Raw genomic sequence first — 16,580 nt, 5'->3', positions numbered from 1 at the left:
TAAATAAATAAAAATTAAACCACTATCATTCAAGAGGTGTCTACTGAGCACCAGGTTTACACTAACATCCATTTTGCCTTTACACTAATATCCATTTTGCCTATCGGACTGATAAAGATGAAAAAGCATGATGTTAACCAGTGATGGCAAGAGAATAAGGAAAGAAACATACTCTTATATTATTGGTAGACGTATAAATTAGTACAACCATTCTGGAGGGTAATATATTTAAAAAAAAAAAACTTTAAATGGGCATACCCTTTGATCCAGCAATTTCGAGTCCAACAATTTATACTAAGAAAATAAGAACCCCATCATATGAAGACTGCAAGTATAAGGATAACCATTACAGATGGTTTATGGTAATAAAGAACTAAACAGGAATAAAGGGGAAAGGAGAAAAAATGAGTGGGAAATATCAGAAAGGGAGACAGAACATGAGAGACTCCTAACTCTGGGAAATGAACGAAGGGTGGTGGAAGGAGAGGTGGGCGGGGGGTGGGGGTGACTGGGTGACAGGCACTCAGGGGAGCACTTGATGGGATGAGCACTGGGTGTTATTCTATATGTTGGCAAATTGAACACCAATAAAAAATAAATTTATAAACATAAATAAATAAAATAAAGTAATCCATGTAAAGAAAAAAAAAAAGAACCAACACATATAAATGCCAGTCAGGATAGATAGAAAGATAGATAGAGCTATATAAATATATAATAAAAGCAATATCTATTTACGGATACATGGAAAGGTCTGAAGTATATACAACAAATTGTTAGCAGTGGCTGTTTCTGACAGGTAGACGCAATTCTTTGTATTTCTAGAATTTTTCAAAATGATCCTCTATTATCATAAAATGGAAGCAAGGTAAAGATATTTCTTGGGAGAGGAGTGATAAATAAAGCTTGCAGTGCAAATCAAGGGGAAAATGATAATTCAAAAAAATATTTTGGAAAATTAGCTAAAATAGACTACAAAGGCCATTTAAGTTTCAAAATTGGCAAGAATCATTATGCTGATTTTTGTTTGCTTTCACTTTACTATTGAACCAACAAATAAAAACAGTGCAAAGAATATAAGACGATCAAGGATACAAATGAGTGGACCCTGCCACCAAACTCTAAGGTTCCTTTGTGTGAAATAGAAAAAGGTACCCCTCCCCCAAAAAACACAACTCCAACCATTAAAAAGTAAAGCCTGGTCTGGAATTTCAACCCCCACTTGCTCCCTCTACTGGACATCCTTGGTTACAGCACAAACTGCAGCAACTCTACCTCCCAGTTTCCTCCCTGGTCACTCTCTCTACAGAGGAAACCAGTGAATTCAGTCTGCAAAAAGTGATTAATTTGCCACTTCAAATGAGCGAAGGCCTCATATACATGCCTTTTGCATTTTTCAGCCTGGAGGGATCAGCATTCAAAAGATTCACCCTACTACCACATATTGAGTGTTTTCCATCCTAATTACATTCTTTAAAAGTACTGTTTTTTACTCTGACCTTGAGCCTATGCAACCATAGTCGTGGCATTAACTAACCAAAGAACAATTACAGTTATCTTTGAAAAAAATTAGATTGAATTTAACATAACATCTTATACTAAAAAGAATTTAAATTAATTACAGAACAAAAAAGTAGAAAATGAAACCATAAGAAAGAAAAGTATTTAGTTAGTATTTAACTGACCCCATTGTTAGGCAAAGATTATCTAAGAAACTTTCAAAAGAAAATAGCATAAAGAAAAGGAGTAATGTATTTAACATTAGTAAATGTAAATTTCTTACAAATAAACCATCATAAATAAAGTTAAAAAGCAATAATATGGGCAGCCCGGTGGCTAAGCAGTTTAGCACCACCTTCAGCCCAGGGCGTGATCCTAGAGACCCAGGATGGAGTCCCACGTCGGGCTCCCTGCATGGAGCCTGTTTCTCCCTCTGCCCCTGTCTCTGCCTCTCTCTCTCTGTCTCCCATGAGTAAATAAATAAAATCTTTTTTTAAAAAAAAAGAAGCAATAATATAGAGGGAAATAATATTTGCATTGATATCCTTTCAATATAAAGAGCTATCACAAATCAATAAATTGAAAAATAAAAGGCATGCAAAGATTAAAATTAAAATGGCCTGTGTACATATGAAAAAATACTCAAGTACAGTCATAATCTAATCAGTATATATTAAAACAAAATTGAGATACAAATTTCAGCCTATTACTTTGGAAAAAGAAAAAAAAGTATTGTTGGGGAGATTGGCAAGGAGGCAGTGAGACAGACACACTTGTACATTGCTAATAGGAATGTAAACTGTCACAATCCTTCTGGAAAGCAATTTGTTAGTATGTACCAAGAACCTAACAATTAATTCTAAAATACCAAAAGCTTTTAACCCAGTAAATACACATCTAGGAATACTAGGAATATAGTCTATGAAAATTATCAGAGCTGTAGAAAACAGCTCAGAAATATTTTACTGAAGCGTATTTCTTAAACAAAAAAAAAAGCATTATCTATAACAATGAAAATTTCTTATCAATATAAATGCCCAATAATAAATGAATAATGTAAATAAATGTGGTACATCCATATAACAGACTGGTGGGGGTCATTAAAAACTGTAAAGTTCTGCAGCTACTCAGTTCTCCTCTCTACACACAATGATGCTATTTACTTCTTGTTTATTCTTCTATAGTTTTTACAGAAGTAAGTAGCATCATTGCCTATAGGGAAGAGAACAGGGTGGCCACAGTACTTGGGTGCCTGCCTTTGGTCCAGGGTGTGATTCTAGAGTCCTGGGATCAAGTCCCACATCTGGCTCCCTGCATGGAGCCTGCTTCTCTCTCTGCCTGTGTCCCTGCTTCTCTCTGTCTCACATAAATAAATAAATAAAATCATAAAATAAAATAAAATAAAATAAAATAAAATAAAATAAAATGTAAGCCTACTTAACTCATAAGAGGCCTGATATACTTTATCCCTATCTCCATTTTCAAGGAATAGGGTGTCCTTCCTCCCATTTAAGACCAAAGCCTCACCTGTGTCCTTAACACCATCCTTTCTCACCTTCAAAGGAAAAATATGTAGTCTACACTTGGCATCTAAGTTTTTAAAATCTCATTCATTCTAAAATCCACTACAAGATAGCTTTTGTGCCATACTACACTATTGAAACTGTTCTCCAGGGGCAGGCTGGGTGGCTCAGTGGTTTAGCGCCGCCTTCAGCCCAGGGCCTGATCCTGGAGACCCGGGATCGAGTCCCACATCAGGCTCCCTGTGGGGAGCCTGCTTCTCCCTCTGCCTGTTGTCTCTGCCTCTTTCTGTGTGTGTGTCTCTCATGAATGAATAAATAAAATCTTAAAAAAAAAAAGAAACTGTTCTCCATAAAGAGACTGATATCTCTTAACTATGAATTCAGTAAGTATTTTCTACCCTTGATCTAATTGGATTTTCTGTTGACACTGATATTTTTGAGATTCTATTTTGGTCCTTGCACCCTGAATGACTGGAGCCTAGCAGCTTGCCATATAGTGGACATGGACTATCCCCAGGGACCAAGATTTCTGAGTTTCCCATCACTATAATGATTATTGTTGTTCATCATTCTCCAGTATCTAAACCAGAGACACAAGCCGTAAGTTGGCATCTAAGGGTGTGGTGGCCATATATTCTGGTTACCATGAGACAGCCCTTGTTGATATCAGTGTAATTATTAATAGTCCCCATATGCATTCAAGTCTGGATGATAAATTATATCGTCACCTTGCTACCTAAGGGACTACAACATCCAGAAAGTGAAAGAATAAAATATTGCCAACAGGTAACTTTCCAGTAAAACAGACCTGCTCTGAAGAAGACAAAAATAATAATCATTACTTAAAATAAAATGTGCAGTTAAGACAATCCAATTAGAAATATTAAATATTTTAAAGACTTTCAGGACAAAAGAAACTATATTTAAATTTTAAAATTCAGTTATTTCAGATAAATTGAAGGAGAAACTGATATGCTTGTCAAGTAAAAAATCAGATGCCTGGAAGAGAGAGTAGATGCAATCTTTCGATAATAGAAGAAAAATACAAAACAATATAAAAGGGTCTTAGAAAACAAATGGACTCAGAATGCCTAACCCATGAATAAAAGGAATTTTAGGAGGAAGAAAAAGAACATGCAAGAGGAGCAGTATTTAACAGAAGAAAAAATTTCCCCTAAGAAAAATAAACTTTGCAAGATGAGAAGGGCTCACTGAATTCTTTTTTTTTAATAAATTTATTTTTTATTGGTGTTCAATTTACCAACATACAGAATAACACCCAGTGCTCATCCCGTCAAGTGCCCCCCCAGTGCCCGTCTCCCATTCACCCCCACCCCCCGCCCTCCTCCCCTTCCACCACCCCTAGTTCATTTCCCAGAGTTAGGAGTCTTTATGTTCTGTCTTCCTTTCTGATATTTCTGAGCAGGATTAATGTTTTATTGCATTAGAAATATAAGTCACATACAGTAACACTTCTAAATCCTAAATGTACAGCTTTATGAATTTTTACCTGTGTAACCAACACCCAGGGGAAGATATAAAATGTTACCATTGCGACGCCCAGGTGGCTCAGCAGCTGAGCATCTGCTTTGGCTCAGAGGGTGATCCTGGGGTCCCAGAATCGGGTCCCACGTCCGGCTCCCTGCATGGAGCCTGCTTCTCCCTCTGCCTGTGTCTCTGCCTCTCTCTCTCTCTCTCTTTCTCTTTCTCTCTCTCTCTCTCTCTGTTTCTCATGAGTGGATGAATAAAATATTTTTTAAAAATAGTAAAAAAAATAAAATAAAATGTTACCATCACCAAGAGAATCCCTCATGATCCTTCAGAGTCAAAATACACCTCTACTCAGAGCTTATCATGATGATTTCTAAACCCATACATTAGTGTTGTCAATACTTGAACTCTGTATCAATGGAATCATATACAGTGTTTTCTTTGGGCCTGGATTCTTTAACCATTTATGTTTCCGATGCATCCATATTAATGTATCAGTAGTTGGCTTTTTTTATTGCTCTGTAAAATTCCATTTAATGAGTATATCAATTTATTTCTCTACTCTCCTCTTAAAGAATATGTAGGTTGCTTCAGTTTTTGCTATTATAAATAAAGTTTCTATAAACATTCTTGACATATATTTTGACAGACATATGCTAATTTCTCTTGAGTGTATAGGCAGGAGTTAAAATGCTGGGTTATAGTGTTGATGCATGTTAAGCTCTGGTAGATACTGCCAAACAGTGACTGAATAAATTTAAACTCATGCCAGCAATAGATGAGAGTTCCAGGGACTCCAAACCTTGCCCAAAATTAGGATTTGCCATTTCTCATCATTTTAGCCAGAAAACAGAAGAAATGGGAACATTCTCACCTTATTTTATGAGGCCATCACTACTCTGATGCCAAAACCAAAGACTTTAAAAGAAAACTACATAGCAATATCCCTCATGGATGTACAAAATTGAAGCAGATCAAATCCAGCAATACATAAAAATGTTAGTATATTATGGTCAAATGGGGTTTGTTCCAGGAATGCAAGATAGACTTAACATTTGAAATTTACTCAGCATTAGGCACTATATTAAGAGAATGACAAAGAACTATATGATCAACCCAATAGATACTAAAAAAGCATTTGATAGCATTCAGATATCATTTGTGATAAAAAAAAAACTCTCAAAACTAAGAATAGAATAAACCTTCTTTAAACAGATAAAGGCCTTCTACAAAAAAAAAAAAAAGTAAACATTATACCGACAATGAAAAACTAAATGTTTTCCCCTCCAGATCAAGGAAGTGACAAAGATATCTGCTCTCTCCTTTTTAATTCAACACTGTATTGGAGGGTCTAGCCAGGGTATTAGGCAAGAAAATAAAATAAAAAGCACAGAAATTAGAAAGGAAGAAGTAAAACTCTGTTTGCACAGGACATTATTAGTCAAACTCACTGAACTAGGCAGTTAAAATAAATGAGTTTTACTATACATTACACTTCAACAAAGCTGATTTTGCAAAAGCAAATGCTCCACAGAGAAAATTCCTGGCTCAAGACCAGTGAGTTTCATGGTTTCACTGGTCAAGTCTATCAAACATTTAAAGAAGAAATACTATTGCTAAGAAAAACATTTTAAAAAGACCTAAATAAATTGTGATATATACCAATTTCAAAAATTAGATGGTTCAGTACCATTAAGATGTGTATTTTTCCCAAATTTAGCTAATGCAATCACAATCAAAATCTCAGCAGACCTTTCGGCAGAAGCTGACAAGCAGATTCTAAAATTTATATGAAAGTGCAAAGGATATAAAATAGGCAAAACAATCTTGAAAGTTGAAAAAATACATACAACTTGATTTCAGTATTTACTTTAAAACTACAATAATCAAGACACAGTGCTACTGGCATAGAATCTATAAATTAAAACACAGGCCTGGGGTGCCTGGTGTCTCAGTTGGTAGAGCATATGACTCCTGATCACAGAGTTATATGAGTTTGAGCCCCACGTTGGGGGTAAAGTTTACTTAATAAAAAAAAATTTAATATAAACATAGAATCAAATATAGAGCCCAGAAATAAAATCACACATATACAATTTTTTGCTATTTGTAAAGGCACCATGGCAACACAAAGAAGAGAGGTTGAACATGGAGTTTCCATATGATCCAGCCATTCTGCACCTAAGTATATACCCAAAAGAATGGAAGATATATGCTTATACAGAAACTTGTACAAAAATATTCAGAGCAGCATTATTCACATTAGCTAAAAAGTGGAAACAACATAAATGTCCATTAACTGATGGATAAAATGTGGTATGCCCATATAACACGTTAGTCAGCCATAAAAAAGAATCAAGTACTGATACATGCTAAAACATGGGTGAACTTTGAAAACATTATGCTAAATAAAAGAAGCAGACATAAAAGGCCACATATTCTATGATCATGTTTATATGAAATATCAAAATAGGCAAATCCATAGATACAGAAAATAGATTAGCAGTTGCCAAATGCTGAGGAGAAGGGAGAATGAAGAGTGACTGCTAATGTGTACAGGGTTCTTTCTGGAGAGATGAAAATGTTCTGGAATTAGATAGTGGTGATGCTTGAATGACTTTGTGAATCTACTGAATTGTCCACTTTGAAATGCTGAATTTATGGTGTGCGAATTATGTCTTAATTTAAAAAATTCACTTGAGACAGATCATAGCCCTAAATATAAAAGCTAAATCCATAATGCTTCTAGAAAAAAAATTGGTGTGTATCTTTACAACTTTGAAGTAGATAGATTCCTTAACAATAATGCAAAAAGCAGTAAAGCATCAAAGAAAAAAATAATAAATTGAAAGTCATGGAAAACTATAAACATCTATTCTTCTCAGGACATGGTTAAGAAAACCAACTCTCCCAGGATGGGTAAAAACATTCTCAGTGCAGGCACCTGGGTGTCTCAGTTAAGCATCTGCCTTCGGCTCAGTTCTCAGTTCTCAGTTCTCAGTTCGTGATCCCAGGGTCCCTGCTCAGCAGGGAGTCTGCTTCTCCGTCTGCCCCTCCCCCCAGCTGGTGCAAGCTCCCTCTCTCTCGCTCTCTCTGTCTCTCGCTCTGCCTGAAATAAATAAAATCTTTTAAAAATATATACATTCTCAACACATACAACTGACAAAGCACTGACAAAAGAATCCTAACAAATCAATAATTAAAAGACAACTCAACTTTAAAAAATTAGCAAAAGATTTCCAACACCTTCCAGGGAACACCAACAAACAGCCAATACGTACATGAAAAAGAGTTCAACAGCAGCAGTCATCGGAGAAATGCAATTTAAAACAACAATGAGAGGGGCACCTGGGTGGCTCAGTCGTTAAGTGTCCAACTCTGGATTTCAGCTCAGGTCAAGATTTCAGGGTCAAAGGATTGAGCCCCTCATCAGCTCTGCACTCAGCATGGAGTCACCTGAATTTCTCTCCCTCTGCCCCTCCCCTGCCCCATGAGCATGCTCCCGTACTCTCAATCTTTCTCTAATAAATTAATTTTAAAAATACAATGAGATATCACTTCACACCCACTAGAATGTCTAAAACTTAAAAGACTGACAATATGAAATGTTGACCTGGATGTAGAGCAAATAGAATTTTCCTACATTGCTGGTGGGAGTGTAAAAGTGGTATAAAACTATTTTTTTTTAAGTTTGGTAGTTTCTTATAAAATTAAACACATCTAGAGGAACTTCCACAACTAGGTAGTTACCAAAGAGAAATGTAAACATGTAGCCATGTTTTTAAAACCTTGTAAAATGTTGCCTACAGCAGCTTTATTCATACTTGCAAAATGTCCACTAACAGGTAAATGGATAAACAACTTGTAGTACATTAAATACACAGAAATACTACTCACAAAGTGAATAAATGACTTATATGAACAAGAACATGGATGAATCTCACATACATTAAGTTAAGCAAAAGAAATCAAATGGAGGGCAGCCAGGGTGGCTCAGTGGTTTAGTGCCGCCACCTTCAGCTCAGGATGTAATCCTGGAGACCTAGGATCAAGTCCCATGTCAGGCTCCCTGTATGGAGCCTGCTTCTCCCCCTGCCTGTGTCTCTGCCTCTCTCTCTGTGTGTGTCTCTCATGAATAAATAAATAAAATCTTTTTAAAAAAAGAAAAGAAATCAAGTGGAAATGGGAGAAAATATTTCATTGACAATAGCGTTCATATAAAAAAACAATAGCATTCATATAAACTTAGGAGTAAATATGAGAAGTACAGAAACTAGATAAAGAAAACTATAAAAATTTTATTAAAGGGCATAAAATTCAATCTGAAAATATAGAAAGATACACTATTTTCTTGGATAAGCAAATAATATAAAAATGTAAATTCTCTCAAAAATAATATATAAATATAATGTAATACCCATTAGAACGTTTGTGTGTTTTTAACTTAATAATTAATATTAAAATCCACATGGGAATATATGTGCCTGAGAATATCCAGGAAAATTATGAAGAAGAATGATGAGCTAGAATTTATTAAATATTAAACTCTATCTAAACAATATGATGTTGGCATAGAAATAGACAACTATATCAGTGTAATAAAGTACCCAGAAACAGATCCTAGAATTCATCAGAGTTTAAGACAAAAGCAATACTTTAATTCAATACAAAAAGGATACTTTACTTAATGTATGCACTGGCACATATATTTGGTACTCCACTTGGAAGAAAATGGTTGTGACCTCCATCACACCACGTGAAAATAAATTCTAGGTGGATCAAATATTTAGACATAAAAATAAAATAATCATTGGTACAAAAAGAAACTAAGAAATCATATGTATATCCTAGAAGTGCAGGGAAACTTTTTAATCAAGACTAGAAGACAGGGTGCCTGGGTGGCTCAGTCGGCTAATCATCCAACTCTTGATTTTGGCTCACATCAGGATCTCAGGATTATGAGATAGAGCCTGACATTGGGCTCTGCATTGGATGTGGAGCCTGCTTAGGATTCTCTCTCTCCCTCACCTTTGGTCTCTGCCCCTCCCCATAAAATGACTAGAAGAACATTAAAAATAGAACTACCCCCCCAAAAAATAGAACTACCCTATCATCTAGCAATTGCTCTTTTACCCAAATGATACAAAAATATAGCTTCAAAGGGGTAAATACACCCCAATGTTTGTAGCAGCATTTTCTACAATAGCCAAACTATGGAGAGAACCCAAGTGTCCATCAACTGATGAATGGATAAGGAAAAAATTATATATATATATATATATATATATATATATATATATATATACACACACACACACACATATATATACATATATATGAATATTATTCAGCCATCAAAAAGAATGAAATCTTGCCATTTACAGCAAAACATGGATGGAGCTACAGTATATTATGCTAAGTGAAATAAGTCAGTCAGAGAAAGATAAATATTCATATGTTTAAGAAATAAATTAAGAACTTAAAGAAATTTAAGAAGAATTTAAGAAAGAAAACAGATGAACGTATGAGATGGGGGGGAGGAGAGAAGGAAACAAACCATAAGAGACTCTTAACGATAGGGCAGCCCGGGTGGCTCAGCGGTTTGGTGCCTGCCTTCATCCCAGGGAGTGACCCTGGAGACCCCGGATCGAGTCCCTGCATGAAGCCTGCTTCTCCCTCCTTCTGTGCCTCTGCCTCTCTCTGCCTCCTCTCTGTGTATTCTCATGAATAAATAATAAAATCTTTTTAAAAAAAGACTCTTAACGATAGAGAACAAACAGAGGGTTGATGGAGGGAGGTGGGTGGGGCATGGACTAGATGGGGGATGAGCATTAAGGAGGGCACTTACTGTGATCAGCACTGGGTGTTGTATGTAAGTGATGAATCACTGAATTCTACTCCAGAAAGCAATATTGCACTGTATGTTAATTAACTAAAATTAAAAAAAAAAAATGACTGGAAGAACAGACACTTGAAAAAAATCCTATTGACTATTTAAAAAATTTAATAATTTTTAATGGGTACAGCATTACATTTTGGGATGATGGAAAAGTTCTATAAAGGGATAGTGAGGGCAGCCCCGGTGGCGTAGTGGTTTAGCGCCGCCTACAGCCTGGGGTGTGATCCTGGAGACCCAGGATCGAGTCCCATGTCAGGTTCCCTGCATGGAGCCTGCTTCTCCCTCTGCCTGTGTCCCAGCCATTCTCTCTCTCTCTCTCTCTCTCTCTCTCTCTCTCTCAATAAATAAATAAATAAATAAATAAATAAATAAATAAATAAAATCTAAAAAAAATTTTTAAAAAGGGATAGTGATGATGGCTGCCCAATAATGTGAATGTACTTAATGCCACTGAATTGTGTGCTTAAAAATGGTAAATTCTCAAAAAAAAGGGTAAATTCTGTGTGTGATACATATATATAGATATATAGATATATAGATATATAGATATATAGATATATGTATCTCCACAATGGAAAAAAAGATTTTACATGGAAAAATACATCCTAAACAAATTTAACACACAACTGATATACTAGTTAAATATATATATGCCTACATACACATATATTTTTAAACACTTATGAGAGTAAAAGACTTAATATCTATATTTTTTAAATTATCAAAGAACTTCAAAATATGTTAATAAGAGAAGATATATAAATGGCTAGTAAGCACGTGAAAAGGTCCTCCATGTCATTAGTCATCACAGAAATGCAAACTAAAACTATAATCACATACCACTTCACACCCACTAGAAAGGCTAAAATTAAAATAACTGACAATACAAGTATTGGCCAGGATGTAGATATTCTTTTTAAAAAAATAAAAAGAGAGACAGGCATAGAAGGAGAGAAAGCATATAGGAAAGCAAGCAATTCTCAGCAGAACAAATCCAAATGGTTGGTAAACATTTGAGAAGATGCTCACCAGCAGTCAAAGAAATGCAAATTAAAGTAACAGTGAGTAGTCCCATCCATTGCTACTGGAAATGAAAATTACTATTCATTTTTTGAAATGCATATCCGAGACACTCCTAGGAATTTATCTCACAGAAGTAAAAGCACCAGTATATGAAAAGTATATATAAAACGTTATCCCCATTTGTAGATCAAGAAATGACCAAAAATCAAGCAGGCAAGGAAGTAAGCTCTATGTGTGTATATAATTTGGAATGGATGGGCCCAGGATCACTACTCTTTTCACTCTTTCTGGGAGGTTTCACCTGTTTTCAAGGTTACAACTAACATATTGACAGTTTCCCAGTCTTTATGTTGAGACCAGACTGCTCTCCTGAGCTTCAAACTGCTTACTGCACAGTTCCCCCAAAGTGTCCCAAAAGTAGGGCCAGGTAAATAACTTGTGGAGCCCAGTGCAAAATGAAAATGCAAACCCCTTGTTCAAAAAGCAGGGGAAAGTGCCATCAAAGGTACTAAGATATATATCTTTTTCCTTTAAAAGTATTTCATTATTATGGAAAGAACCCAAGGTCCATCAACTGATATCTTTGGGTGGTGGCCCCTTCCTGCATTTTCAAAGCCAGCAGCATAGCATCTCCAAATCTCTCTCACTCTCCCTGTCCTATCTCTCTGCTTTCCTCACCACATCTTCTTGGATACTCTCTCCTCCCTCATTTTTATAAGGACCCTTGTGATGACACTCAGTCCACCTGGATAATCCAGGACAATCTCCCCATTTCAAGGCCCTGAATTTAATCACAATCACAAAGTCCTTTTTGCCCTATGGAGTAACATATTCACAAGGTTCTGGGGATTAAGGACATGGATGTCTTTGGTGTAGCTGTTGAAGTAGGGGATATTATTTTGTCTACCACAATGATTGACAACATAAATTTACAAACAGCAAAGAATAATTTTGGTGTCATAATGTTATATAACATAACAAATACTAATATTTTATTAATTTGATAACTTGATAAAGCACATTTTTCTGGCTGAGTTTTCTAGAAACTTGTTTATTAGGTCATCAAAATTTATACTCTAGCAAATTCATTTTCAATCAATATAACTGAAAGTACCATCAGTCTTTCTTGGCAAATGCAAGATGGCAAATAATTTGATAATTTCAAATTTAGAGAAGGATCTTCCTGCTGATGCAACCATTACTGGAGCTGATAAGAGTATTTTATGGCCTGTGGCAACACTGGGATTAATAAATTTTAGCGCATCTAGAATTGATGATTCTCATAGAACAATTTTTCTAAAAAGATTTAACTCATCATACTAACCAGTTTCATACCTGAATTTAATTTTAAATGTGCATTTATACAAGTATTTTCATTTTTCCTCTGATGTTTTCTGTAACTTGTGGGGATTTTGTACAACAAAGTGAAAGTGGCTTCTCCTGTTCATGTGCTCTATTGCTGTATATTCGGTTACAAGGAAAATGAATTTAAAAATCATCTTCCTGGGATGCCTGGGTGGTTCAGCGGTTGAGCATCTGTCTGCCTTTGGCTCAGGGCATGATCCCAGAATCTGGGATCGAGTCCCATGTCGGGTTCCTTGTAGGGAACCTGCTTCTTCCTCTGTGTCTTTGCCTCTCTCTCTCTCTCTTTCTCTCTCTCTCTCTCTGTCTCTCATGAACAAATAAATAAAATATTTTTTAAAAATAAAATAAAAATAAAAATAATCTTCCTTATTAATAATTGGTTCATTTGAAGCTTCATATAAAAACAGCGTTATTTTCTGTTGAATAGGATGATCTTTAAATTTAATTTATATTTCTAAACCTGAGTATTTGCTTTGCAATGCTGCATCAGTTTTCAAAACCTGAGATTTTGTCTCTAAACTCTTTCAAGATTTCTCATAGCTCTTTTATATATGTGTTATTACAATTTCATGTGTATACTTTTATTTTGTAAAAATTTACTGACCAAATTTAATGGTTAAGTGCAATCAGTTCTTGTCCCAGCACTCAGGTTGGAGAGTTAATATTTGCATCAATCCCACAGGACTGAGCTCCAAGGACAGCCAGGCAAGCCCATCTCCCACTGTGAGCCCCATTACTTCCGCACTGTGGAATCCCTACTGTCTCCTGCAACTATGGCTCCTACCACACACCATCAACAGCACCAATCTGGACCCAGTTCCTAGCCTGACCACCTTGGGGCCTCATATCCCCCAGACTGCACAGAAGGCCTATTTGTGCCCACATTACCGTCTACTTGGGCACACAAGTGTACATGGTATCACCCAGCATATCTCCACTGTTCATGCACATGATTCATAGTCTCATCAGACTTCAGTTACAAAATACAGATCAAAAATAACATTATTATGAATTTTAAGAAAACAATAGCAAAGCGTCAAAACAAGTATGGGGCCCTCCTGGGAGTGGGGGCTCTATGTGACTGCATAATTTGCATACCCAAGAAGATGTCCCTGGTGCCAGTTAGGTCTCTTGGTATCTATCCAATTGGTGCACATATATCAGGTACCTGTCATAGAGCTGATGCTCACTTATGGTATCTTTTTCCAGCTTCTTCTGAATGTGCCCTACACATGGAGGAACATGGGAGTAGAAACAAGTGACTGTTCCTACTACCAAAATAATTGCTCAGATGGCAGTATGCCTTTGTGTTTTCATATCCATTATCTCACTGAACACCACAATCCACTGAGGAAGTGAGAGAAAGGATTATTGGCTCTAATTAATTAATCCTCACAGCAATCCACAGTGGTCTCGAAGTATTTTTAATACTGTCTGACAGATGAAGTCAGAGGTTAAATGACTTCCTATCTACCTCACCAGGCTGTTGGGAAGACTGCAGTAAAAGTGGTTTTATCAACAATGAGGCAAAGAGCGCATGTAAGTTATTACCATTATTCTTCCTTGGGAACATCACATGGTAAGGATGTGTAATTCAATTCAACTTTACCTCTAACTAATCAAGATCTCACCTTTTATTTTTTTTTTAAGATTTTATTTATTCATTCATGAGAGGCAGAGACACAGGCAGAGGGAGAAGCAGGCTCCATGCAGGGAGCCCGATGTGGGACTTGATCCCAAGACCCCCGGAAACACGCCCTGAGCCAAAGGCAGACACTCAACCGCTGAGCCACCCAGGCGTCGCGAGATCTCACCTTTTAAGTGTTAAATCTTTTCAGCTCAGATTACCTGGCCAAATAACATAAGATCAATTATGCCTTAATCCAACCTTGTCTCCATGATCTGAGTCCATTCAAAGAGTGCAATTTGCTAATTCCAGAAAAATAAAATTATGCAACCAGTTAAAAATATATCAAGTAAATTAGAAATAACTCTGACAGATATGAAAGAGAAAAAAGAAAAAAAAAAAAAAGAAAAAGAAAAAAAAAAAAGAAAGAGAAAAAAGTACTCTCATATGTTTGTAAAGCGACAGATTACTATAAAACCATAAAAATACTGGGTTAAAAAGGTAAATCATAAAATGATGAAATTCTTAGAACTCAAGGGCAGGGATCCCTGGGTGGCGCAGCGGTTTGGCGCCTGCCTTTGGCCCAGGGTGCGATCCTGGAGACCCGGGATCGAATCCCACATCGGGGTCCCAGTGCATGGAGCCTGTTTCTCCCTCTGCCTGTGTCTCTGCCTCTCTCTCTCTCTCTCTCTCTCTCTGTGTGTGTGTGTGTGTGTGTGACTATCATAAATAAAAATAAAAATAAAAAAAGAACTCAAGGGCAACTAAAACATCACATGTCAAAAACCTGTGAGAAAAAAAAAAAAACCTGTGAGACAGAGAGAATTTTAAGGCTTTCAATATATTTATCAGGAAACCTTTGATTTTGCTATGACTTATCTAATTGTAACTATATATAATTTAATATATAATACTGTCTTAACAATCAATTTTGCACAATTTCTGAAAATTAACCACCTTTTGTGAGCTTCTATGAGTAAACTCACAGAGATTTTTGAGAAGAATCTGCCATACTTAGCCCACTGATGGAGAGGATCTTCAACTGGGAGGGAGGATAGACATGTATGGTGGATGTAAATTAAATGCTGGGCAGCAGGGATCCCTGGGTGGCGCAACGGTTTGGCACCTGCCTTTGGCCCAGGGAGCGATCCTGGAGACCTGGGATCGAATCCCACGTCGGGCTCCTGGTGCATGGAGCCTGCTTCTCCCCCTGCCCCTTGCCTGTGTCTCTGCCTCTCTGTCTCTCTGTGTGTGTGATGACTATCATAAATAAATAAAAATTTTAAAACATGCTGGGCAGCAGTTAGAAGAACAGACTGGATGTACACAAGGGAAGCTGTGCTGCACAACCCCAGACATTCACTTTGTGCTCTATGTGGATGGCATCTGAGTAAACCATAACAACATGATTACATCTAAAAAACTGTCCTGAGGGGCGCCTGGGTGGCTCAGTCAGTTGAGTAACCAACTCTTGGTTACAGCTCAGGTCATGATCTCAGGATCCTGAGATTGAGCTCCACGTTGGGCTCCACACTCAGTGGGGAGTCTGCTTGGGATTTTCTTTCTCCCTCTCCCTCTCCCTCTGCCCCTCCCTCTGCTACTTTGCTCTCTCTTTCAAATAAATCTTTAAAAAAAAAAAAAACATGAATTCTCCCAGCTATGATGGAATAGAATTAGATTGGTCCTCTTGCTGTAAACATTTAGAAAATTGTGCAAAATAAATGAAACAAAGTGTTTAGTCACTGGTCAGTAGGCAGGCAAGATTGTGATCCCTGCAAAGAGAGAAGGGATACAAAATAAGCCCCATGATTACCCTCGATTTCTTAGGGAGGCACCATGTAGACCACAGTGGGGAATGGGGTAAGGAGAACACAAGCAGAGCATGGAGGACTTACTGACTTCAAGAGACACAGATCAGAATTCTGAGAGGTTGAAGCAGTTGGAAGAGGGAATAACACAAAAAAACAGCTTCAGAATTCTACACTGGGAAAAAAAAAGAATTCTACACTGAGAGAAAGTGTAAGAATGACCAGTAACTAAAAGCCGAAGAATTTTCAGAGTTCATACAGATTGGAGAATCATTTTAATTTCTGAAAATCCAAAGCAAAGGGTCTTTTAGAGAACAAGTAAAGAATCTATAAAGGTAACCCTT

The sequence above is a fragment of the Vulpes lagopus genome, chromosome X (assembly GCF_018345385.1).
Source record: "Vulpes lagopus strain Blue_001 chromosome X, ASM1834538v1, whole genome shotgun sequence".
In the NCBI taxonomy this organism is placed as follows: Eukaryota; Metazoa; Chordata; class Mammalia; order Carnivora; family Canidae; genus Vulpes; species Vulpes lagopus.
The sequence above is the reverse complement of the archived record's forward strand: the minus strand, read 5'-3'. Positions refer to the sequence as shown.